The sequence below is a fragment of the Uranotaenia lowii genome, chromosome 3 (genome assembly GCF_029784155.1).
Source record: "Uranotaenia lowii strain MFRU-FL chromosome 3, ASM2978415v1, whole genome shotgun sequence".
NCBI lineage: Eukaryota > Metazoa > Arthropoda > Insecta > Diptera > Culicidae > Uranotaenia > Uranotaenia lowii.
Genome location: NC_073693.1, coordinates 349,206,304 through 349,233,250, shown reverse-complemented (window position 1 = coordinate 349,233,250; position 26,947 = coordinate 349,206,304). Strand labels below are relative to the sequence as shown.

The window sequence follows — 26,947 nt, the reverse complement described above, 5'->3', positions numbered from 1 at the left end:
CAGATGATCTGATTCTTACCTAAAATGTGTTGTATTTCTTGTCAGGTTTGGTTCGGCTGATCATATGAAGCTTTTTTTGTTATTAATAAAGATAAAAAAAGCTTTATCTGATTTGCCGGATCAATCCTGACAAGAAATACGACACATATCAGGTAATAATCAGATAGTCTTCTGATTATTTTTGGACATTTAGTTTACACACAACAACATTCTGGCAGTCACTGATGACAATTCTATATGGATTGAAACGCTTAAATGTTCTAAAATAGTCGTTTCGCTTTATAAAAAGGATGAAAGCCGACAAATTCATCTGGAAACGCAAATAGTAGTTTAAAAAAATGTTCAGAAGAGTCATAAATTGTCTTTAAATGCTCTTTAAAACTTTTTGAAGTGTTAAAAAAATAAAAATAAAAATTTCATGCTCATTTTCAAGGGCGCTATGAAAGGACTAATCAAAAGGTTCTTAGAGCTTGTTAAGAAGACTTTGAAATGGACTTCAGATTTTTTTCAGAAACATTTCTTAAAGGGTTTTCGAGGGGGTGTTTATACAAGTTTTGCACTGGAAAGCTTTCTGAAAGAGCTTCAAATGGATTCAAAAGGGCCTTTAAATAATGTTCGAAAAGATCTGTTGAAAAGGGGTTTAAAAAGGAAAGTTAGAAGGCATATTCCAATAAACTATTTTAGTATACTGTATTAGATCAACGTTTAAAAAATGCGTTTTATTAACAAATTTACCTTATACAATATCTACTATGTTTCGCATCAGTTTAAAACTTCGATTTGCTCTAGCTTTAATTGCAGCTTCCAGCAAATCACTGCTGCCAAAGTGAGTAAGCGTCAGTCAGTTAGCATTCAGTACTTTTAATTTAGTTGGTGTTTCTGCTGCTGGCCCCGTGTGTCGAAATTAAATTAGGTTTTAATTTTCTCGGTTCGTTTTCGCCCTGAAGCCTTGGCTTCATATTGAACCGGAGTGAAAAAAAAACATCCACATCCACCGAAGTCAATCCTGGCTGACCCACCCAATGAAGAAGACGACAACTCTCATGTCGGGTGTTTTTTATTTCGTGGGTATGAAAAATGGCGCCCAGCGGGCAACAGTGTCGACTAACCGTTGTTTTTTTACTCAGAAGCTATCACCGTTTCGGATGTTCACCGTCCATGTTGAAAACTGACCACGTTTTCCAATTCATGTGTAGCTTTAACTAGATGAACGGTTGAAGTGGAATTAAACTAAATTCACATGATTTTTCACAACGCTGTAGGTCAAATCTCCCAGAAAGAAAAATTGAACAAAATGTTCATTCAAGTCGAAGTTAAACATGCCTTCATGAAAAATATAGGCTTCATCTCCCATATTATAGAAATTTCGTTTATTTACAGACACATGGGTACTATGTCACCCTCTAAACGAGTAATTTTTTTCGGTCTCCTCCAGCATCTGAGGCAAAACCACAACCCACCCATCGTTCCTGAAAGCCACAAACGAGTGTCGCCCGGAACCGCAAAATGATATGAAACAATCCATACATACACTATACACTCGTCACTTTTGCCGGTTGATAGCCATCGTTGATGTTTGCTGATGACAGTTAAATTAAACAAAAAAAAACTTGTATCTAGCAGATAGTGTGGATGATGGCACATATAACAACTTTGAATTTTATCTTCTCTCTTAAATCACATTCTACATATTGCAGTGACATAACTTGGGAACGAGTTGCTCATACAGTGTTTTCGTATTCAAACTCAATTGATTCTGTTCGATTGAAAAAGTGTTTTTTTTATAAATTTTATTAGAACTTTTTCAAACATTTTTTCCTCTATAATCAGCGATATACTTTTTCTCTTTTAAAATACTTTTTCGCCACATATATCGTCTTAAGTTATCGGCTACTCCGGGAAGGGTCCTAAACTAATTCAATTCAACCGAATCAATCCCAAATAGACCTTCTTCTTTCGGTCGCTGATCGAACCTTCATAAATCAATTCCCCTCGTCAATAGACGACGGACAAAATACTGTTCAGCATGTGGGCGTCCATCCCATTGCTGGATTCTACAAAACCTTCCTATTCAAATGACCATCTTTGAGTAGCACGTCGTCCATCTGGAGGCACCCAACGGAGCGTTTGTAAATGTGATTTCACAGTATATACTTGTGAAAACTTGCACATTACAACGAAATCGTGTTGGCATATCATCTCAGGCATCGTCATCGTCCCAGCTTAACTAAGAACAACTTCCCCCTCACAGCATCAATAAATCCTGCAGTGCAATTCCTGGCTCAGCTGGAAGCTGTGAAAGCCGGAAGAATGAGAAAAAACACCTCTCTAAGGCATGGTCGAGCCAAGCTGCACAGTTTGTTTCACACCCGAGACCATAAAGTTATGATAATGGTCGGGTTGGCTCAACTTAAATCATATCGTCACCCGGCTGTGCCAAAAGAAATAATAAGAAAGTTACTTACTGCAAAAAAGTGCAACACCAGCCATTACAGACAACTTCGGCACGGAGCTGTGTGGTACGAGAATCAACATATTAACATTAAGGGTGTTTGTTCCGGGAAAAGTTTCGTAGGATGTTTGTTGTGAAAACAGTTTACTGCAACCCTTATAGGGATTCTACTCAGTTCAGTTCTTTTTCATTACTAACTATTCTCATGGAAATTTCAATCCGAGTCGACTTTCTTTTTAAATATAAGCTCATAAGCTCATTCTAGAAATGATTTCATAAAACGCAAGAAATACATGGCGACCGGTATATTCTATACTGTTTTGTTTGGATCTGGACGACCATTTGATTTCAATCACAAAATCTTATGGATTTGTGATATAGGCCAGTTGGAACGTCAATTACCTCCTGAGCCGATGGCCGCGAGTTCGACCCCAAGAGTAAACATCGAGCACAGTTGTACCGGATAAGTTTTATCAATAACTGTCCCCCAACTGCATAGTTGATATAAAGTCGCCAATGCCATAAAGATGGTAAAACGACTATAATCGAACAAAAAATGGGAAATCTCAAATTAGTTGAGGTAAAAAATTGCATTGGTCTCAGACTAGTTCCCTTTGACCCACTTCTAAAGATACAAGTCGTCGTTTTGTGCCGTCCTTTTGCTCAAATTTTAAACTGTTCAATAAATGTTTATTTGGAGCTTTTTTCTACAAAGATTAGTTGTACAAAGAAACTCTCAAGGTTTGGACTACAGAAACTCTATGAAAAACATCTTCTTATATCCTCCTTAAAACTGTCAAAACTGTCAAAACTGTCAAAACTGTCGAAATTGTCAAAATTGTCAAAATTGTCAAAATTGTCGAAATTGTCAAAATTGTCAAAATTGCCAAAATTGTCAAAATTGTCAAAAGTGTCAAAATTGTCAAAATTGTCAAAATTGTCAAAATTGTCAAAATTGTCAAAATTGTCAAAATTGTCAAAATTGTCAAAATTGTCAAAATTGTCAAAATTGTCAAAATTGTCAAAATTGTCAAAATTGTCAAAATTGTCAAAATTGTCAAAATTGTCAAAATTGTCAAAATTGTCAAAATTGTCAAAATTGTCAAAATTGTCAAAATTGTCAAAATTGTCAAAATTGTCAAAATTGTCAAAATTGTCAAAATTGTCAAAATTGTCAAAATTGTCAAAATTGTCAAAATTGTCAAAATTGTCAAAATTGTCAAAATTGTCAAAATCGTCAAAATTGTCAAAATTGTCAAAATTGTCAAAATTGTCAAAATTGTCAAAATTGTCAAAATTGTCAAAATTGTCAAAATTGTCCGAATTGTCAAAATTGTCAAAAATTTCAAAATTGTCAAAATTGTCAAAATTGTCAAAATTGTCAAAATAGTCAAAATAGTCAAAATTGTCAAAATTGTCAAAATTGACAAAATTGTCAAAATTGTCAAAATTGTCAAAATTGTCAAAATTGTCAAAATTGTCAAAATTGTCAAAATTGTCAAAATTGTCAAAATTGTCAAAATTGTCAAAATTGTCAAAATTGTCAAAATTGTCAAAATTGTCAAAATTGTCAAAATGGTCAAAATTATCAAAATTGTCAAAATTGTAGAAATTTTCAAAATTGTCGTAATTGTCAAAATTTTGAAAATTTTAAAATTGTCAAAATTTTCAAAATTGTCAAAATTGTCAAAATTGTCAAAATTGTCAAAATTGTCAAAATTGTCAAAATTGTCAAAATTGTCAAAATTGTCAAAATTGTGAAAATTGTCAAAATTGTCAAAATTGTCAAAATTGTCAAAATTGTCAAAAATGTCAAAATTGTCAAAATTGTCAAAATTGTCAAAATTGTCAAAATTGTCAAAATTGTCAAAATTGTCAAAATTGTCAAAATTGTCAAAATTGTCAAAATTGTCAAAATTGTCAAAATAGTCAAAATTGTCAAAATTGTCAAAATTGTCAAAATTGTCAAAATTGTCAAAATTGTCAAAATTGTCAAAATTGTCAAAATTGCCAAAATTGTCAAATTGTCAAAATTGTCGTAATTGTCAAAATTGTCAAAATTGTCAAAATTGTCAAAATTGTCAAAATTGTCGAAATTGTCAAAATTGTCAAAATTGTCAAAATTGTCAAAATTGTCAAAATTGTCAAAATTGTCAAAATTGTCAAAATTGTCAAAATTGTCAAAATTGTCAAAATTGTCAAAATTGTCAAAATTGTCAAAATTGTCAAAATTGTCAAAATTGTCAAAATTGTCAAAATTGTCAAAATTGTCAAAATTGTCAAAATTGTCAAAATTGTCAAAATTGTCAAAATTGTCAAAATTGTCAAAATTGTCAAAATTGTCAAAATTGTCAAAATTATCAATATTGTCAAAATTGTCAAAATTGTCAAAATTGTCAAAATTGTCAAAATTGTCAAAATTGTCAAAATTGTCAAAATTGTCAAAATTGTCAAAATTGTCAAAATTGTCAAAATTGTCAAAATTGTCAAAATTGTCAAAATTGTCAAAATTGTCAAAATTGTCAAAATTGTCAAAATTGTCAAAATTGTCAAAATTGTCAAAATTGTCAAAATTGTCAAAATTGTCAAAATTGTCAAAATTGTCAAAATTGTCAAAATTGTCAAAATTGTCAAAATTGTCAAAATTGTCAAAATTGTCAAAATTGTCAAAATTGTCAAAATTGTCAAAATTGTCAAAATTGTCAAAATTGTCAAAATTGTCAAAATTGTCAAAATTGTCAAAATTGTCAAAATTGTCAAAATTGTCAAAATTGTCAAAATTGTCAAAATTGTCAAAATTGTCAAAATTGTCAAAATTGTCAAAATTGTCAAAATTGTCAAAATTGTCAAAATTGTCAAAATTGTCAAAATTGTCAAAATTGTCAAAATTGTCAAAATTGTCAAAATTGTCAAAATGGTCGAAATTGTCGAAATTGTCAAAATTGTCAAAATTGTCAAAATTGTGAAAATTGTGAAAATTGTGAAAATTGTCAAAATTGTCAAAATTGTCAAAATTGTCAAAATTGTCAAAATTGTCAAAATTGTCAAAATTGTCAAAATTGTCAAAATTGTCAAAATTGTCAAAATTGTCAAAATTGTCAAAATTGTCAAAATTGTCAAAATTGTCAAAATTGTCAAAATTGTCAAAATTGTCAAAATTGTCAAAATTGTCAAAATTGTCAAAATTGTCAAAATTGTCAAAATTGTCAAAATTGTCAAAATTGTCAAAATTGTCAAAATTGTCAAAATTGTCAAAATTGTCAAAATTGTCAAAATTGTCAAAATTGTCAAAATTGTCAAAATTGTCAAAATTGTCAAAATTGTCAAAATTGTCAAAATTGTCAAAATTGTCAAAATTGTCAAAATTGTCAAAATTGTCAAAATTGTCAAAATTGTGAAAATTGTGAAAATTGTGAAAATTGTCAAAATTGTCAAAATTGTCAAAATTGTCAAAATTGTCAAAATTGTCAAAATTGTCAAAATTTTCAAAATTGTCAAAATTGTCAAAATTGTCAAAATTGCCAAAATTGTCAAAATTTTTTCAATTTTGACAATTTTGACATTTTTGTCATTTTTGACATTTTAGACATTTTTGACATTTTTTACATTTTTGACATTTTTGACATTTTTGATATTTTTGACATTTTTGACATTTTTGAAATTTTTGTCATTTTTGACATTTTTGACATTTTTGACATTTTTGACATTTTTGACATTTTTGACATTTTGACATTTTTGAAATTTTTGACATTTTTGACATTTTTGACATTTTTGACATTTTTGACATTTTTGACATTTTTGACATTCTTGACATTTTTGACATTTTTATTAATTTTGACATTTTTAACATTTTTGACATTTTTGACATTTTTGACATTTATGACATTTTTTACATTTTTGACAATTTTGACATTTTTGACTTTTTCGACTTTTTCGACTTCTTTGACATTTTTGACTTTTGACATTTTTGACATTTTTTACATTCTTGACATTTTTGACATTTTTGACATTTTTGACATTTTTGACATTTTTGACATTTTTGACATTTTTGACATTTTTGACATTTTTGACATTTTTGACATTTTTGACATTTTTGACATTTTTGACATTTTTGACATTTTTGACATTTTTGACATTTTTGACATATTTGACATATTTGACATTTTTGACATTTATGACATTTATGACATTTATGACACTTTTGACTCTATTGACATTTTTGACATTTTGGACATTTTTGATAATCTTGACATTCGTGAAAATTTTGACAATTTTGACATTTTTGGCAATTTTGATCATTTTTACGATTTTGACAATTTTGACAATTTCAACAATTTCGACAATTTTGACGATTTTGACAATTTTGACGATTTTGACAATTTTGACAATTTTGACAATTTTGACAATTTTGACAATCTTGACTCTGTTGACAATTTTGACTATTGTTGACTTTTTTGACATGTGATAATTTTGACAATTTTGACGTTTGACAATTTTGACAATTTTGAGAATTATTAGAATATTGAGAATTTGCAGAATATAGATTTTTGACAATTTTGACAATTTTGACAATTTTGACAACTTTGACAAATTTGATAAATTTGACAATTTCGACAATTTTGACAATTTGGACAATTTTGACAATTTGGACAATTTGGACAATTTGGACAATTTGGATAATTTGGACAATTTGGACAATTTGGACAATTTTGACAATTTTGACAATTTTGACAATTTCGACAATTTTGACAATTTTGACAATTTTGACAATTTTGACAATTTTGACAATTTTGACAATTTTGACAATTTTTACAATTTTGACAATTTTGACAATTTTGACAATTTTCACAATTTTCACAATTTGGATCATTTTGAGGAGTCAGACTGTGAGTTCGTCAGTGATTAGTTATTTAGTCAGCAAATTAGTCCATCAGAACTTATTTGGACTAGGTGAAACTTTTCCTTGTCTTGTGTTGATCTCTTTTTTGTTATTCAGCATCATGATGAAACTCAATCTCAATCCAAACAATAAATTTCAAACCGAAACTGAATTAAAGCTGAGCAAATTTTCTGTTGTCATCAATATTCTTTTATGCGTTTCTCCAGTTTACTTTATCCTGTTGGTAGAATCTTGCACTATTCAGTGACATTTAAAAGAGAAGCACACGACAAAAGATGGCCAGCAAAGTAGAATTGTTGACGGTTCTGGACGGGTGAAAAATGAACCATTTTCGATCCGATGTGATTTATTCTCATTTTCTGATATGTAACGATGATAATCCCAGCTGACTCGACTAACATGTCTTCTTCCGGCCCCTTCTTACGGAACTTACCGTTCTTGTTGCGGCAAAAGAAAACCGATGATGACAATGATGATGATGCTGACATTCTGAGATCTCCGTTTTGTGCCATCAAAATTAATGATGTCAATCAGCGCGGGCTGACAAAATTTAGATGGAAGATTGTGTAGCACATTTTTCTCAGTGTTTATTTGTCCCAGCTATTGCTTTTGTTGTTCTGAAGCATTATTTATTATAATTTGTACCCGGTAATGGATTGTTGTTATGAAAGAATTCATATTTATACCTTCACCAGTTTGTGTAGGTATTAATTTAATTTGAAGCAATGTTCAGACAACTTGAAGGAGCTTTTACAAACGAATGAAAACGAAAATGAGAAAGAAAAGAACCATACATCGAAATTCCATTTGCCGCTACATCACTTCTTTTCTTTATCAAGAACGTAATTCGATGCTTTGAAATGCAATTTACTGCCACCGGTGTTGATTTTGCTGCTTCTTGAATTGAATTCCAGAAGCATGAATGCTTCGTTTGGTGGCAAAATGTGGTGGTGACTAAATAGTAGAATTTGTTTGTCTTAATATCAAAGTTCCGATTTTTAGGAATCTTAAGAAAAACAATTTTTGGAACAAATTTTTTGTAATTAAAAAAATTAACTTGTCAGTATCCTTTCTTCAATCTTGAACCTTTCTGCCTTTTCTCATGGCATTATTTTTCTTCTATTCAACAGCATCACCGAGTCCCGTCTTAAGTTCCTGATGTTTATGAATTTATGCATGAGCGAGAACCTTCTCATATTGCAACGTGGGCTTGTTTGCATTTTTCGACTTGCTCTGCTACCCTCCTCGAAATCAGACTTTTTCTGCCAAAGTTTAGAGATTTGACACAATCAAAACGAGAAACCTTACGACACGTGGTGAGCAAGTGTCAAGAAGAAGGGGGTTTCAGACGATGATACGGTTCTGATCTCAAAGTTTGTGGTGAAGCCTTTTCAGTTTTTTTCTTCTCTGTCTTGAATGGTGCTTTTGGGGGCAATTGAAGGACGACGTCAACCACGAGCCACCCATTTGCACTCGATTTTCCACATCACTGAGCGTAGCGTACCAAAATCTGCATGGCTGCTGGGTGTGATTTGATTTGCCACTTGAGTGAGATTTTAATGTATTGGATTAAAAAGGTTTTTTTGTAGGCATTATTTTTCGAGTGAATGTTACAGTTCAGAAGTTAATTTCGAATATTTTTAAATTCAAAAAAAGTCTAATGCTGAATGCGAAATTTTGAACCAATCTCTGAAACTTTATCACCAAAAATTGAACTTATATTCATAACTTAATAAGTGAAATTGTCGGAAGACGGTATTCACAAAAGAGGTGCAATTCATGAAGTTGAAACTGGTGGCTCCAGAGAAGACAATTAACGATATTCAAATGCATAAACATTTTTTTTGTATATTTCTTATTCAATACACTCATACCTTCAGGGTTTCAAGAGCCAAATTCGTGCAAAATAACTGACTATAATGATAAAAACCCGATTTAATACACTTAACAGTGGATTGGAGGCTTTCTTACAGAGTATAAATTATCTTTGAAAACATATGACACGATGATGGATTTCTTATTTCTGAATTATAAATGATTTATCTATAAAAAAGATAACGATTAAAGAAATTCGAAAGCAAAAATAATCAAACTCAATATTAAAAAAGCTGGCCAGTACGTTTTTTGGGGGATAATTGAACTGATAAGTAACAAGCTCATTTACTCTCAAAATATTTCAAACTGTTTAAGTTTGAGAGCCACATTACTCGACACTCACTAGTGGTCTAGGGGTTAGCCTCCCCATCTTTCATGTTAGATGACGTAGGATCGATTCTCGGCTATTTAATGAACTTTTTGTCAAATTTTCGACCGCCTACGTAATTAATTTAGCGATTGCTGGCTACTGCTGCTGAGCAAATGGCTACCTTTTTTGAAGCCGACATAAGCATTATATTTACTATGGAATAGAAAAATTTTAAACAATTTTGTTTTTTTTTTGGTTTTGAAATATGCCCTACAGGAAAAAAATGCAATTTTCTTTATACTAAATTCATCAAAATCCAGACACCTAGAATAGGAGTAAATGTGGTAAGAACGTTTTCATGGAACATACAAATAAACGGACATCATCGTAACTCGTCGAGCTGAGTCGATTGGTACCTATAAAGTGGGGTCTTGGACCCTTAATTAATGATATCCCCAACTGACCGTTCGCTATGCCTTTCTGTAAGAAAGCCAAAAATATTTAAATTGTCAAAAATGTTAAAAATGTCAAGAATGTCAAAATTGTCAAAATTTTCAAAATTGTCAAAAATGTCAAAAATGTCAAAAATGTCAAACATGTCAAAAATGTCAAAAATGTCAAAAAAATTCAAAAAATTTCAAAAATGACAAAAGTGAAAATGTCAAAATTGTCAAAAATGTCAAACATTTTAAAAAATTTAAAAATTTGAAATATGTCTAAAATGTTAAAAATATCAAAAATGTCAAAAATGTCAAATATGTCAAAAATAACAAAAAGGTTACAAAAAAATCAAAAATGTCAACAATGACAAAAATATCAGAACTGTCAAAAGGTTAAAAAAAATCAATACAATCAAATTAACAAAAATGACAAAAATGACAAAAATGTATAGATGTCAAAAATGTCAAAAATGTCAAAAATTAAATGTCAAAAATGTCAACAATGTCAAAAATGTCTCAAAATGTCAAAACTCTCAAAAATATCAAAACAGTCAAAAATGTCAAAACTGTCAAAAATGTCAAAAATATCAAAAATGTCAAAAATGTCAAGAATGTCAAAAATGTCAAAAATGTCAAAAATGTCAAAAATGTCAAAAATGTCAAAAATGTCAAAAATGTCAAAAATGCCAAAAATGTCAAAAATGTCAAAAATGTCAAGAATGTCAAAAATGTCAAAAATGTCAAAAATGTCAAAAATGTCAAAAATGTCAAAAATGTCAAAAATGTCAAAAATGTCTACAATATCAAAAATGTCAAAAATGTCAAAAACGTCAAAAATGTCAAAAATGTCAAAAATGTCAAAAATGTCAAAAATGTCAAAAATGTCAAAAATGTCAAAAATGACAAAAATGTCAAAAATGTCAAAAATGTCAAAAATGTCAAAAATGTCAAAAATGTCAAAAATATCAAAAAATGTCAAAAATGTCAAAAATGTCAAAACTGTCAAAAATGTACACTGTCAAAACTGTCAAAAATGTCAAAAAATGTCAAAAATGACAAAAAGTCGAAAAAGTCAAAAATGTCAAAATTGTCAAAAATGTCAAAAATGTCAAAAATGTAAATGTAAAAAGTAAAAAAAGTCATAAAAGTCAAAAAAGTCAAAATGTCAAAAATGTCAAAAATGTTAATAATGTCAAAAATTCAAAAATGTCAAAAATGTCAAAAATGTCAAAAATGTCAAAAATGTCAAAAATGTCAAAAATGTCAAAAATGTCAAAAATGTCAAAAATGTCAAAAATGTCAAAAATGTCAAAAATGTCAAAAATGTCAAAAATGTCAAAAATGTCAAAAATGTCAAAAATGTCAAAAATATCAAAAATGTCAAAAATGTTAAAAATTTCAAAAATGTGAAAAATGACAAAAAAATCAATAAATAAAAAAAAATATTAAAAATATCAAAACGTTAAAAAAAACCAATATAGCCAAATTGTCAAAAATGTCCGAAATGTAAAAAATTTCAAAATTGTCAGAAATGTCAAAAATGTCAAAGATGTAAAAAATGTCGAAATTGTGAAAAATGACAAAAATGTCAAAAATGCCAAACATGTCAAATAAAGCTAAAATGTCAAAACTCTCAAAAATGTCAAAATTGTCAAAAATGTCAAAACTGTCAAAAATGTCAAAAATGTCAAGAATGTTAAAAATTTCAAAAAATGTCAAAAATGACAAACAGTCGAAAATGTCAAAAATGCCAAAAATGTCGAAATTGTCAAAATGTCAAACATTTTAAAAATTTCAAGTATGTCAAAAATGTCAAAAATATCAGAAATGTTAAAAATGTTAAAATTTTTAAAAACTTTAAAAATGACAAAAAAGTAAAAAAAGTCAAAACGTCAAAAATGTCAAAATTGTCGAAAAAATCAAAAATAGAAAAAAATATCAAAAATTTCAAAACTGTCAAAAGGTTCAAAAAAATCAATATAGCCAAAATGTCAAAAATGTAAAAAATGTCCAAAAATGTCGAAAATGTCGAAAATTTTGAAAATGTCGAAAATGTCGTAAATGTCAAAACTGTCAAAAATGTTTAAAACGTCAAAAATTGTCAAAAATGTCAAAAATGTCAAAATGTCAAAAATGCTTGAAATGTCAGAAATGTCAGAAATTCCAGAAATGTCAGAAGTGTCAAAAATGTCAAAATGTCTAAAATGTCAAACATGCCAAACATGTCAAATGAGGCTTAAATGTCAAAAATGTCAAAAATGATAAAATTGTCAAAAACTATAAAAATGCCATAAATATCAAATTAAAAAATGTGTACAATGCTAAAATTTTCAAAAATCACATAGATCAGGAAAATTAGAATGTCAAACATGTCATTTTCCACAATTAAAACTTCAAGATGAATTCGGAAAAAGAATTACAAGCTAAAATTTATTCGAACATAATCCTTTACAAAATCATTCAATTGGTAGAGTGATTTCCTGTGCCACAAAACGATTAAACCGGACGTTGACGATCTTCGAAAGAAAAAGTGTGGCGGTGGTGAAGATTCATGCGAGTTAGTTCGTTCGTCCGTTGTGGTCATCTGCTGCTGCCATCAAGACTGAGTTTTTCCTTTCATCTTCCCAAGGGTGTTGCTCCAGAAAATGGGGCCAGCAGCAAGGAGCATCTGTTGATTTGGTCCAGATCCTTTTTTCCTTCTTTTCAAAGCAAATCAGCTGTAGAAATCTTTTGTCTTTACCTGGCCATGTTTGGTCAGTGTTTCAATGGCAGGATTTTGTTTTCACTCCTTGGCGATGACCCAGTTATGATAACTGGGTGTAGGAGACAAATCCTGAAAGTTGAAGCAATTTCGACCCATTTCCGGCTCTCCATGCAAGTAGAAGTGTGAAATCCTATCGGAAATGAAGCTGTCGAATCTCAACGGCTCTGATTCCGATGTTAGGCGTTGGCTTTAGTCTTACGGGACTAGAGAGAGTTCTAACGGGTTTTTTTTTCATTTCGTATTGGGTTTCTCGACGAATGACCATTTCAATTCTTTAGAATCTATAAAACCATCTATTCGACATTTTGATTGTCTCTAAAAAATACATCACAAAACATGTCAATTAGGAAAACTCCAATTTTTCCACCCTTTTTCATTGCTTTCGAAAAAAACGAGGGATGTTAACTATGAATGACCCAATTGTATCGATACAAAAATAACCTGAAATAAAATTTCCCGGAGCCAACATCCTCCAGGGACGAAAGCAACAGCACTATCTAGTAGGTACAAGTCCTAGGGAGCTCACAGCAGATCGCTACTAGGCTACAGGATCGGAGATAAATTGCTCTGACATTTACTTTTACACGAGTTGGTAGCCATACAGATATACATCGCGCGCGTCCAACATTCATTCGAAAGGATCCCTGTTGGAAGAGAAGGACAAAAAACATTGCCAGGGCAGAAGAAAAGCGACAGTGATGCAAAGTGGAATTTTCCTTTCGTCCGTGCCGTTTTTCTACTTTTGCTTCTGTTGCTGATGCTGCCTGCCATTGACAAAATCTATATTCCTCAGATCGATGAATGTTTTTAGTCGGTTGCTGTTCGGGTCCGCTGGGAAGACAAGGGTTGAATGGTTTATTGAAAACTAATGCTGGCCTGATGGTACTCATGGATAGGTTCTTCTGGAAACATCTCAGATTATTTTTGCAATCGATTGCTTCCGTGATGACTGAGTAATTTGTTTGTTTTGAACCAATTTTCAGTTTTTTTAAAGCTACAAAAATTCCAAATTTTTCACGGTCGCCATGTGACGTATTTTGTTACAGGGATCCATAACTTCAAAGAGTTAAGGTCCAAATAGCATTAAAAATGTCAACATTTGGAAATGGCAAATCTTCCAAAATATCTATGAATTCAAAAAATAATGTCAAAAATTACTGAACTGATAAAATTTTTAAAAAAGTGTCAAACTGTGTCAAATTTTATAAATAACAAAAAAATAAAAATGCCAGAAATGTCAAAAATGTCAAAAAATGTCAAAAAATGTCAAAAAATGTCAAAAAATGTCAAAAAATGTCAAAAAATGTCAAAAAATGTCAAAAAATGTCAAAAAATGCCAAAAAATGTCAAAAAATGTCAAAAAATATCAAAAAATGTCAAAAATATCAAAAATGTCAAAAATTTCAAAAAAGTCGAAAGCGTCAAAAATATCAAAAATGTCAAAAAATTCAAAAATAATTTAATATTTTTGCAACTTTTTTGACATTTTTGTCTTTTTTTGGAAATTATTGACATTTGTGTCATTTAAAACATTTTTGTCATTTCTGACATTTTTGACATTTTTGACATTTTTCTGTTCTCGACATGTTTTTTTAATTAGGCTTGACATTTTTGATATTTTTGACATTATTCACATTTTTGACATTTTTGACATTTTTGACATTTTTGAGATTTTTGACATTTTTGACATTTTTGGCATTTTTTACTGTTAAGAAATTTTTTGAAATTGATTGACATTTTTGACATTTTTCATATTTTTGACATTTTTGACATTTTCTACATTTTTGATTTTTCGACATTTTTGGACATTTTTGATTTTTTGACATTTTTGACATTTTTGACATTTTTGACATTTTTGACATTTTTGAAATTTTTGACATTTTTGACATTTTTGACATTTTTGACATTTTTGACATTTTTGACATTTATGACATTTATGACATTTTTGACATATTTGACATTTTTGACATTTTTGACATTTTTGACATTTTTGACATTTTTGACATTTTTGACATTTTTGACATTTTTGACATTTTTGACATTTTTGACATTGTGACATTGTGACATTTTTGACATTTTTGACATTTTTGACATTTTTGACATTTTTGACATTTTTGACATTTTTGACATTTTTGACATTTTTGACATTTTTGACATTTTTGACATTTTTGACGTTTTTGACATTTTTGACATGATTGACATTTTTGACATTTTTGACATTTTTGACATTTTTGACATTTTTGACATTTTTGACATTTTTGACATTTTTGTCATTTTTGACATTTTTTACATTTTTGACATTTTTGACATTCTTGACATTTTTGACATTTTTGACATTTTTGACATTTTTGACATTTTTGACATTTTTGACATTTTTGACATTTTTGACATTTTTGACATTTTTGACATTTTTGACATTTTTGACATTTTTGACATTTTTGACATTTTTGACATTTTTGACATTTTTAACATTTTTGACATTTTTGACATTTTTGACATTTTTGGCATTTTTGACATTTTTGACATTTTTAACATTTTTGACATTTTCGACATTTTTGACATTTTTGACATTTTTGACATTTTTGACATTTTTTACATTTTTGACATTTTTGACATTTTTGACAATTTTGACATTTTTGACATTTTTGACATTTTTGACATTTTTGACATTTTTGACATTTTTGACATTTTTGACATTTTTGACATTTTTGACATTTTTGACATTTTTGACATTTTTGACATTTTAACATTTTTGACGATTTTGACATTTTTGACATTTTTGACATTTTTGACATTTTTGACATTCTTGACATTTTTGACATTTTTGATACTTTGGACATTTTTGACATGTTTGACATTTTTGTCATTTTCGACATTTTTGACATTTTTGGCATTTTTGACATTTTTGACATTTTTACATTTTTGACATTTTTGACATTTTTGTCTTTTTTTCATTTTTGTCATTTTTGACATTTTTGACATATTTTACATTTGTGACATTTTTGAAAATTTTGATATTTTTGATGTTTTTGTTATTTTTTGACATTTTGACTTTCTTGATATTTTTGTCATTTTTGACATTTTTGACATTTTTGACATTTTAGACATTTGTGAATATGTCAAAAATGTTAAATTGTCAAAAATGTCAAAAATGTTAAAAATGTTAAAAATGTTAAAAATGTTGAAAATGCTAAAAATATCAAAATGGTAAAAATTTCAAAAATGTTAGAAATGTCAAAAATTTCAAAAATGTCAAAAATGTTAAAATTTTGAAAAAACCTTAAAAAGTGTAAAATGTCGAAAAAGACAATAATGTCAAAAATTTTAGAAATATCTTAATTATTCAGATTGTTAAAAATGTCAAAAATGTCACATTTTAAAAATGTCATAAATGTCGAAATTTTCCAAAATGTCAAAATGTCAAATATGTCAAAATGACATCAGAAAGTGATGTCGAGGGCAATATTTGATTTTTTGTGGCGTCTTTATGTTAATGTTTCTTGTTTCTTCAGAGATTACATAACATCTGATTTTATAAAGGAATCACTGTCATGGTGAATTTCAAACGTGGAACTCATTGTTTTTGCTAACTTTGTTTGATAAGAAGCCTAAACTAAAATGGTTTAAACATTTTCTGACGTTTTGTAGATTCGAATATTCAAAACCCACCGTTTTTTCGAAATTAGATTTAGAGATTTTGAAGAAAATAACTAAAACTTTTTTAATTACTGGTAAATTCAAAATCCTTCTAAAATTCAAGCATGGAGTGGAAAGTTGTCTGAAGTTTACGAAAATGTTGACTTTTCTTAGAAATCAACAGATGTTAACCATAGAAAAAGGCCCGAAAAGTCAAAAATTTCTCCCGACCTGTAATAAAATTATCAGAAATTTTTTAAAAATATCAAAAATGTCATAGATGTCAAAAGTCTCAGGATTTTGAAATATTTACATCTGTCATTGTTGTTGAACTGAAATGTATAAATTTCGCATTTTCTTACAATGAAAGTAATTAGGTACCGAACTCAAAACAACACTGCTATAAGTTCAGACATCAATCAAACTGATCCGTTGTTTAAATTTTTAATTAAAGCAGCATATTAGCCGTATCGAATCAGTGCAGGTCCGTCAACAGCAAACTTGGTGCTAATTATACTGTGCCCGGTGTTGTTACTGTAAATAAATACATGTATGCTAGACACGTGCGCTATTGCTCATGTCGCTAAGTGTCCATTCCTCTAGCCATGGTGCAAAATCAATGGTTCCATCCAGTCACTTGATTTATCGCTTCCCAGACGCCAGTAATAAATGTCATTACCTACCCCAGCAGTTGGGCGAGCGAATCATAAGCGTTGTGTTTTAAGTAGGTACAGTGCTAGACTGAATTGAAAAAAAAAGGCAAGCGAGGTGTACTTAGCCATTTATGTAAATCCGTGCGATAGTTTTCAATCAACAGCCGTTCTTGCGGAACAAATGTTTTTTTTTTCCTGGAGCCTTCCCCGGTTTGATCCGACACGATGTTGATGAATTGAAATTCAATTTGATTGGATTACATCCATAATATGTACATTTGTGTTCCGATGGGATAAGCGAGTTTAAATTATGCTAACAGTTCCTGTGTAGTATAGCATGAATGAATGTAACTCTCACGAAACATAAACATGCATCACGTTTTATGCAAATGGATGATCCCTGGGGAGCACTTTCTGTTGCATGTGTTATTCCAAAATTTTGAAGCTACTTTTGCAACAATATCTTACTGAAATATCTTCAAAAGTACGATTCAAAGCACATGTGTAATCCCATATAATCTTCAAAATCTTCAAATCTTCAATATATTTGTGTTGAAAAGCTTAAATTTACAAACTTAGTCCAAATAAATTATAACTGCTAGGGAAAAGATGACATACTAAACTAGTCTCAATTGTAATTTGCACGATTAGTTCTTTCATTCCAGAGATCCCATCAATTACGGGACCAAAATGATAGCATAATTTGACTTTCCTGTTACACGACACCAAAACGAGGCATCGTTAAGGTATCTTCTATTTCCAGAGAATAGCAAATTTGCTTATAATACATTCCCGTGGTAACATTTTTAACAGCTTTTAATGTCATGTCTTTTAAGCATAATTTTGTATCATTGCCAAAAATCTAGTTCTGATTTTTCATATGCGGATAGCTATGCCAAATTTTGGAGAATTTGAAAGCTCAATGATACCCTGTTAAGCCTGCCTTCCCAAAATTCATTTGAGACCAGAATGATGCCAAATATTGAATTTACTCGACTCGAAACCAAAAAGTGCCATCATTATGCCCTCAAAACTAATTTCGGAACGGTGGCTAAACAAGGTATGATTCAGGTTTCAGTACCAACCTTCACTTGGTATAATTGAGCTATCAACATATAAAAATTGAGACTCAAATTTGGCAAAGCACCTTTTTTGGGCAAAATAATATCAATTTTAACTTTCAAGGCATGATAACAAAATAAGGAGTAATTTTGTCATTTTTACATTCATTCTGTCACTAAGATAGTCACCTTAAAGCTTTCTCTATGTTTTTTTAAACCTTAAGCATGCATACTTACATGTTCCTATTAATACAAAAATATGTAGAATATTGCTTACCTTTTATTTTAACTCGGCTGCTGAAAATAAAAAAAGGAAAAAGGATACTTAAATATTTTTGTAATGAGAAATGTCATTAAAAATATTCAAATTTTTTCAATTATAAGTATGAATATATTTCAATAAAACTGTCAAACACCATCCCTCAAAGCTACGAAATAAGAGCATCTTGTGAAAATCCACCATTTTTTGAAAAAAAATGTCAATTTTTTCTCAATTTTTATTGTTTGTTTTTTTTTTTCTTTATTTTGGTAAGCATTTGGCAGAACTATTCACTCGAAGACTTTAATTGTTTTATTGTTAAATTTACTAATTTACTGATAGAAAAACATTTTAGGACTCATTTAATAGCCAGAACATATAATAAGGCGTGATGTTGGTGTCTGATATAATGATACAATGCTAAAAAATTGATATAAGAAATGCTTTTTTTGTTTAATTAAATGCCATAACCGTAATCCTAATCTTAGTAAAGCATCAATAGCGCACTTAGTGAAGAACTAAAAGTCAAGAGTAAAAATCGAGAATCAAGTTAAGAGTCGAAGGTCAAGAGTCAAGAGTCAAGAGTCAAAAATGTAAAAAATGTGAAAAAATTTAAAAAATGTCAAAAATGTAAAATATGTAAAAATTGTAAAAATTATATAAAATGTCAAAAATGTCAAAAATGTCAAAAACGTAAAAAATGTTAAAAAGGAAAAGATGTAAAATAGGAAAAAAACGTAAAAAAATTAAAAAAAAAGAAAAATGTAAAAATGTGAAAAATGTAAAAAAACTAAAAAATTTAAAAAATGTAAAAAATGTAAAAATGTAAAAAATGTTAAGAATAAAAAATTGTAAAACATGTAAAAAATTTTAAAAAATGTCAAAAATGTAAAAAATGACAAAAATTTCAAAAATGTTAAAAATGGAAAAAATTTATAAAACGTATAAATGTAAAAAAGTAGAAAGTTTAAAAAATGTAAAAAACGTATAAAAATTTAAAAATGTAAAAAATGTAAAAAATGACAAGAATGTAAAAAATGTCAAAAAAGTAAAAAATAAAAAAAATGTAAAAAATGCCAAAAATGTGAAAAATGTGAAGAATGTCAAAAATATCAAACATTTAAAAAATGGAAAAAAAGTCGATAATTTCAAAAAGTAAATAATGTCTAGAATGTCAAAAATGATCATAATGTCAACAATATCGAAAATGGAAAAATGCCAAAAATGTCAAAAATGTCAAAAATGCCAAAAATATCAAAAATCTCAAAAATGTCAAAAATGTCAAAAATGTCAAAAATGTCAAAAATGTCAAAAATGTCAAAAATGTCAAAAATGTCCAAAATGTCAAAAATGTCAAAAATGTCAAAAATGTCAAAAATGTCAAAACTGTCAAAACTGTCAAAAATGTCAAAAATGTCAAGATTGTCAAAAATGTCACAAATGTCAAAAATGTCAAAATGTCAAAAATGTCAAAATGTCAAAAATGTCAAAAATGTTACAAAAAAAAAACAGAAATGTCAGAAATGTCAAGAATGTCAAGAATGTCAAAAATATCAAGAATTTCAAAAAAAAAAATCGAAAAAGTAAAAAATGTCGCAAATGTCAGAACTGTCAGAAATCTCAAAAATGTCAAAAATGTCAAAATGACAAAATTTAAAAAATATCCAAAATGTCAAAAATTAAAAAAAATGTCAACAGTTAAAAATGACAGAAGATTCAAACATGTCAAAAATCGTCAAAAATGTCAAAACTATCGAAAAAGTCAAAAATGTCAGTAATGTCAAAAATTTCAAAAAATGTCCGAAATGTCAGAAATGTCAAAAATATCAAAAATGTCAAAAATGTCAAAAATGTCCAAAATGTTAAAAATTTCAAAATTAAACAAAAATGTCAAAAATGTCAAAAATGTCAAAAATGTCAAAAATGTCAAAAATGTCAAAAATGTCAAAAATGTCAAAAATGTCAAAAATGTCAAAAATGTCAAAAATGTCAAAAATGTCAAAGATGTCAAAAATGTCAAAAATGTCAAAAATGTCAAAAATGTCAAAAATGTCAAAAATGTCAAAAATGTCAAAAATGTCAAAAATGTCAAAAATGTCAAAAATGTCAAAAATGTCAAAAATGTCAAAAATGTCATAAATGTCAAAAATGTCAAAAATGTCAAAAATGTCAAAAATGTCAAAAATGTCAAAAATGTCAAAAATGTCAAAAATGTCAAAAATGTCAAAAATGTCAAAAATGTCAAAAATGTCAAAAATGTCAAAAATGTCAAAAATGTCAAAAATGTCAAAAATGTCAAAAATGTCAAAAATGTCAAAAATGTCAAAAATGTCAAAAATGTCAAAATTGTCAAAAATGTCAAAAATGACAAAAATGTCAAAAATGTCAAAAATGTAAAAAATGTAAAAAATGTAAAAATTGTCAAAAATTGACAAAAATGTGAAGAAATGTAGAAAAAATAAAAAATTTTAAAATGTCAAAAATGAAAGAATTGTGAAAAATGTAAAAAAAATTAAAAAAAATTGAAAAAAGGAAAAGTAGGAAAAAATGTAAAAAATGTTAAATATATAAAAACTGTATAAAATGTAAAAAATGAGAAAAATGTATAAATGTAAAAAAATGTAAAAAATGTTAAGAATAAAAAAATGTAAATAATTTTAAAAAATGTCAAAAATGTAAAAAATGTCAAAAATTTCAAAAATGTTAAAAATGTCAAAAATGTATAAAACGTATAAATGTAAAAAAGTAGAAACTTTAAAAAATGAAAAAAATGTGTGAAAATGTAAGAAATGTAAAAAATGTGAAAAAGGTATAAAAATGTAAAAAACGTATAAAAATTTAAAAATGTAAAAAATGTAAAAAATGACAAAAATGTAAAAAATGTCAAAAAAGTAAAAAATAATTAAAATGTAAAAAATGCCAAAAATGTGAAAAATGTGAAGAATGTCAAAAATATCAAATATTTAAAAAATGGCAAAAAAGTCGATAATTTCAAAAAGTAAATAATGTCTAGAATGTCAAAAATGATCATAATGTCAACAATATCGAAAATGGAAAAATGCCAAAAATGTCAAAAATGTCAAAAATGCCAAAAATATCAAAAATGTCAAAAATGTCAAAAATGTCAAAAATGTCAAAAATGTCAAAAATGTCAAAAATGTCAAAAATGTCAAAAATGTCAAAAATGTCAAAAATGTCAAAAATGTCAAAAATGTCAAAAATGTTAAAAATTGTCAAAAATGTCAAAAATGTCAAAAATGTCAAAAATGTCAAAAATGTCAAAAATGTCAAAAATGTCAAAAATGTCAAAAATGTCAAAAATGTCAAAAATGTCAAAAATGTCAAAAATGTCAAAAATGTCAAAAATGTCAAAAATGTCAAAAATGTCAAAAATGTCAAAAATGTCAAAAATGTCAAAAATGTCAAAAAATGTCAAAAATGTCAAAAATGTCAAAAATGTCAAAAATGTCAAAAATGTCAAAAATGTCAAAAATGTCAAAAATGTCAAAAATGTCAAAAATGTCAAAAATGTCAAAAATGTCAAAAATGTCAAAAATGTCAAAAATGTCAAAAATGTCAAAAATGTCAAAAATGTCAAGATTGTCAAAAATGTCACAAATGTCAAAAATGTCAAAATGTCAAAAATGTCAAAAATGTTACAAAAAAAAACAGAAATGTCAGAAATGTCAAGAATGTTAAGAATGTCAAAAATATCAAGAATATCAAAAAAAATAATCGAAAAAGTAAAAAATGTCGCAAATGTCAGAACTGTCAGAAATCTCAAAAATGTCAAAAATGTCAAAATGACAAAATTTAAAAAAATATCCAAAATGTAAAAAATTAAAAAAAATGTCAACAGTTAAAAAATGACAAAAGATTCAAACATGTCAAAAATCGTCAAAAATGTCAAAACTATCGAAAATGTCAAAAATGTCCAAAATGTTAAAAATTTCAAAAATGAAAAAATGTCAACAATATCAAAAATGTCAAAAATGTCCAAAATGTCAAAAAATGTCAAAAATGTCAAAAATGTCAAAAATGTCAAAAATGTCAAAAATGTCAAAAATGTCAAAAATGTCAAAAATGTCAAAAATGTCAAAAATGTCAAAAATGTCAAAAATGTCAAAAATGTCAAAAATGTAAAAAATGTCAAAATTGTCAAAAATGTCAAAAATGTCAAAAATGTCAAAAATGTCAAAAATGACAAAAATGTCAAAAATGTCAAAAATGTAAAAAATGTAAAAATTGTCAAAAATGTGAAGAAATGTAGAAAAAATAAAAAATTTTAAAATGTCAAAAATGAAAGAATTGTGAAAAATGTAAAAAAATTTAAAAAAAATTAAAAAAAGTAAAAGTAGGAAAAATGTAAAAAATGTTAAATATATAAAAACTGTATAAAATGTAAAAAATGAGAAAAATGTATAAATGTAAAAAAATGTTTAAAAATGTAAAAATTGTAAAAAATTTAAAAAATTTAAAAAATTTAAAAAATGTAAAAAATGTCAAAAATGCCAAAAATGTCAAAATGTCAAACATGTTAAAATTGTCAAAAATGTCAAAAACGTTAAAAATGTCAAAAATGTCAAAAATGTCAAAAATGTCAAAAATGTCAAAAATGTCAAAAATGTCAAAAATGTCAAAAATGTCAAAATTTTCAAAATTTTCAAAAATATCAAAAATGTCAAAAATGTCAAACATGCCAAAAATGTCAAAAATGCCAAAAATGATCAAAATGTCAAAAATGACAAAAACGTCAAAAATGTAAAAAATGTCAAAAATGTCAAAAATGTCAAAAAGGCCAAAAATGTCAAAAATGTCAAAAATGTCAATATTGTCAAATATGTGAAAAATGTCAAAAATATCAAAAATGTTAAAAATGATGAGTCGAGAGTCAAGAGTAAAGGGCCAAGAGTCAAAAGTTAAGAATCAAGAGTCAAGGGCCAAGAGTCATGAGTCAAGTGTTAAGAGTGAAGAGTCAAAATTCAAGAGTCAAGAGTCAATAGTCAATAGTCAAGAGTCAAAAGTTAAGAATCACAATTTAAGTAAGTCAATAGTCAAGAGTCGAATGTCAACAGCCAAGTGTCAAGAGTCAAGAGTCGAGAGTCAAAGATCAAAAGTCAAGAGTCAAGAACGAAGAATCAAGAGTCAAGACTCAAGACTCAAGAGTCGAGAGTCAATAGTCAAGTGTGAAGAGTCAACAGTCAAAGGTGAAGAGTCAAAAATCAAGAATCGAGCCCAGTGTCAAGGGTCAAGAGTCAAGAGTCAAGAGTCAAGAGAGTCAAGAGTCAAGAGTCTAGAGTCAAGAGTCAAGTGTGAAGTGTAAAGAGACAAGAGTCAAGAGTCAAGTGTTAAGAGTCAAAATAGATCAGTGAAGAGCCATAATTTACCAGTGGAGAGTCAAAAGCCATAGGCCAGCATAACTAGAAGAATCTATTTAGCATGAAAAGTTAAGATATAAGAGTCAAAAATCGATTGTTTAAAAACAATACTCAAGAATGAAGAGTTAAAAATTGATCGATCTCTTTTGAGACAGAGTTTCTCTATGAAAACATTCATTACAATCAATTTTAATTTTCGTTTTGAAACAATTGATTTCACGTGCTCTTTCGAGCATTACATAAAACCATGGCATGTTTCCGTAATTGATTGCTTTTTCCTTAACTGCTGCAGATTCGATGGATCAATTTCTCAAAATTTGAAATTCAAATCAATGGATACAACTTTCGCTATCTAGAGCTACTGTTGCTGATAAAAGACACTCAAGTAAGAGAATTCTGCTTCTATGGAAGCACTCTTCCCAGGAAGAAAATCTTTTGTATCGAAACACCTTGAGGCGGCACCAAGGGTAAGAGATATGTAGGTTTGGTATGTAGATGAAGAAGTGAAAATCTATTGCACAATCCCATTCGCAAGCAAAGCTGGAGGGAAAATTTACCTTTTATGATAATTTCACGAAGCAACAACGTCATGTGCAGCAATGGGAATGATTCCTTTTGAAGGCTACGGGACGAGAACGTTTATTCAAAGCAACGAGACTGGCAATTTATGGCGTTCGTTTTGATGTTCATGAGATGATTTTGTGAATGGCACTACGACGACGGGTGAGAATGGAAATTCGTTGATGGTAATGATGATGATGATGATGAAGGGGATGATGAAGGCAATTGTACTGCAGTTGACTTTCATTAGGCTTTTCCACAAATTGGAGAGAGAGTCATTTTAGTTTGGGCAAAACATTGGAAAAAGCTTGGATATCAAACATTTCCCCACCAGTGTGATTTGAGGGTTTGTTCAGCTATGTATGTCTAAATAAAATTCAGACATAATTCATGTCTGTTGAAGACACATTTTCCCAAACAAATTAAACGGAGTTCAAATTCCAATTCAGCAAAAATTTAATTTTCTTTTCCATGTAGATCTTCTGTTCATGTGCCCGTCTTTGTTTGCTCCAATGTTGAGTCTGTAAATTTGCTCTAGTCTTTTGACGTCGTTCTACTACGGTATCGAATCGAAAAAAAAAGAGTGACGACGAGATCGTAAAATATTATGGGTTAGTGCTGATATTTTTCCCCAGTTTTTTTTTTCAAACAATGCAATAAAATTTGACCCAGCCCAGCAAGTCGTCAGTCTCGGATAGGTTTTTTTGTGCAACAAAGTAGGGTTAATCATAGTCAAAACTTTCAAGAATAGAAAAGTTTAAAAAACTACCAATGTTTTGAAAAATATTGAATTGTTATTTTTTTAAATTTTAAAAGTAGTACAAAATTACAAAAACTATTCCAATTTGTTTTCCAAATTTGTTGAATGGCTAAATTTAACGGAAATTTTCAAATTGATTAAAATGATACAACAAATATAAAATTTGGAACCATAGAAAATGTCAAGCAATCCAAAATCTTAAAAAAATAGAAAACTTTAAAAATGGACAAAACTGAAAACTCAATGTGTGTAAAATTAACGGTCCAAATTGTCAAAATTTTCTAAATTGTCAAAATTGTAAAAATTTTCAAAATTGACACAACTGTCAAAATTGCAAAAAATTCCAAAAATATCAAAAATATAAAAATTGTAAAACTTGTCAAAATTGCCAAAATTGTCAAAACTGTCAAATTGTCAAAATTGTGAAACTGTCCAAAACGTCAAAAATTGTAAAAATTGTAAAAATTGTCAAAATTGTCAAAATTGTCAAAATTGTCAAAATTGTCAAAATTGTCAAAATTGTCAAAATTGTCAAAATTGTCAAAATTGTCAAAATTGTCAAAATTGACAATTTCAAAGATGACAAAAATGCCAGACATGTTAAAACTGTCAAAAATGTCAAAAATGTCAAAAATGTCAAAAATTTCAAAAATTTAAAAAAAATGTCAAAAATGTCAAAATGTCAAAAATGTCAAAATGCCAAAAATGTCAAAATTGACAAAATTGTCAAAATTGTTGAAATTCTCAAAATTGTCAAAATTGTCAAAATTGTCAAAATTGTCAAAATGTTCAAAATTGTCAAAATTGTCAAAAATGTCAAAATTGTCAAAATTGTCAAAATGTCAAAATTTTCAAAACTGTCAAAATTGTTAAAGTTGTCCAAATTGCCAAAATTGTCAAAAATGTCAAATTGTCTAAATTGTCAAAAATGTTACAATTGCAGAAATTGTCAAAATTGTCAAAAGTGTCAAAAATGCCAATAATGACAAAAATGTCAAAAAGTCAAAAAAGTCAAAAATGTTAAAAATGTCAAAAATGTCAAAAATGTAAAAAATGTCAAAAATGTCAAAATTTCAAAAATGTCAGAAATGTCAAAAATGTCAAAATTGTCTAAAATGTTATATATGTAAATAATGTAAAAAATGTAAAAAAATGTAAAAAATATAAAAAATGTCAAAAAAGTCAAAAATGTCAAAATGTCAAAAATGTCAAAAATGTAATATATTTCAAAAATGTCAAAAATGTTAAAAATGACAGAAAATGTAAAAAATGTAAAAACTATCAAAAATGTCAAAAATGCCAAAAATGTAGAAAATGTCAAAAGGGTTAATAATGTCAAAAATGTCAAAAATCTCAAATATGTCAAAAATGTCAAAAGGGCTTGTGAAATAGCTCAGTTGGCAAGTCTGTTGTCTCCTGAGTCGATGTCCGCGAGTTCGAGCCCAAGAGTAAACATCGAACATAGTTGTACCGGATAAGTTTTTCAATAACGATCCGCCAACTGTAACGTTGATAAAGTCGCGAATGCCATAAAGATGGTAAAACGACTATAATCGAAACAAAAAAAAAATGTCAAAATTGTCAAAAATGACAGAAACGACAAAAATGACAAAAATGACAAAAATGACAAAAATAACACAAATGTTAAAAATGGCAGAAAAGACAATATATCGAAAAAAATGACAAAAATGACAAAACTTATAAAAATGACATAAATAACAAAAATGATAAAATTGACAAAAATGACAAAAATGACAAAAATGACACAAATGACAAAAATGACAAAAATGACAAAAATGACAAAAATGACAAAAATGACAAAAATGACAAAAATTACAAAAATGACAAAAATGACAAAAATGACAAAAATGACAAAAATGACAAAAATGACAAAAATG

General features: G+C 28.2%; 1 protein-coding gene across 7 annotated transcripts in view; it reads right to left on the bottom strand.

Moving 5' to 3' along the window:
• LOC129750884 (dystrobrevin beta) overlaps nucleotides 1-26,947 on the bottom strand; it is a 138,344-nt gene that overhangs the window by 48,703 nt on the left and 62,694 nt on the right. For 6 of the 7 annotated variants that reach the window (XR_008738520.1, XM_055746028.1, XM_055746030.1 and 3 more), the window contains exon 2: nucleotides 18,369-18,388. The gene's annotated coding sequence lies outside the window, so the exon portion shown is untranslated. The remainder of the gene's footprint in view (nucleotides 1-18,368; nucleotides 18,389-26,947) is intronic. The other variant, XM_055746029.1, reaches the window with a different exon arrangement.